The sequence below is a fragment of the Pseudonaja textilis genome, chromosome 5 (assembly GCF_049901715.1).
Source record: "Pseudonaja textilis isolate UNSWEBS1 chromosome 5, rPseTex1.2, whole genome shotgun sequence".
Taxonomy (NCBI): domain Eukaryota; kingdom Metazoa; phylum Chordata; class Lepidosauria; order Squamata; family Elapidae; genus Pseudonaja; species Pseudonaja textilis.
The window spans coordinates 47,746,867-47,747,467 of NC_141994.1; positions in this window are offsets into that span (position 1 = coordinate 47,746,867).

Genomic DNA, 601 nt, shown 5'->3' on the forward strand with positions numbered 1-601 from the left:
CGTTCCCTTTGGGTTCAATTTTGAATACTGCTGTTCTAGAAACTTCCCACGACTACCACCTTGCGGATGCCAATTAGACAAATAACTGGAATAAGATTTGGTTTAAAGAATGGCTGGTCCGCTATCCTCTGCAGAGCACAACACAACATGCATTTTGAGACAGAGGGTGGTGTCTGTTGAAAAGCGCATTCACGTAGTAGAGCCACGGGGATTTCATAAATAAGGCGCCTGTCACTGATGCTAAGGTTTTTGCAGTACGCACTTTTCCTTCCTCAAAAATAAGGGCAATTCGGTGCCATAGGGAACGCTCGCAGGTAAATGTGTGCATGAAACCCACAGCCGTCTCGCCTTTTTGTGCGTGTGTGAGAGAGAATTGTGATGCCATCGCTCCAGGGTTGATCTCTGTACTGCGCCAACATCGAACGTCAGTAGGGTAAACACCAGAGAAAAGAAAAAGAACAAGGCCTTTTTTTGCCAATTTCCCCCTCTTCTCGTTGCCTATTTCAATCCGTTTCCCCTTCCCTGCAGGAAATAAATAAAGCCTGGCGCACCCCCACCCCCCGGGCACACCAAGTCCAAGGCTGGCCTTTTGTGTTAGGCC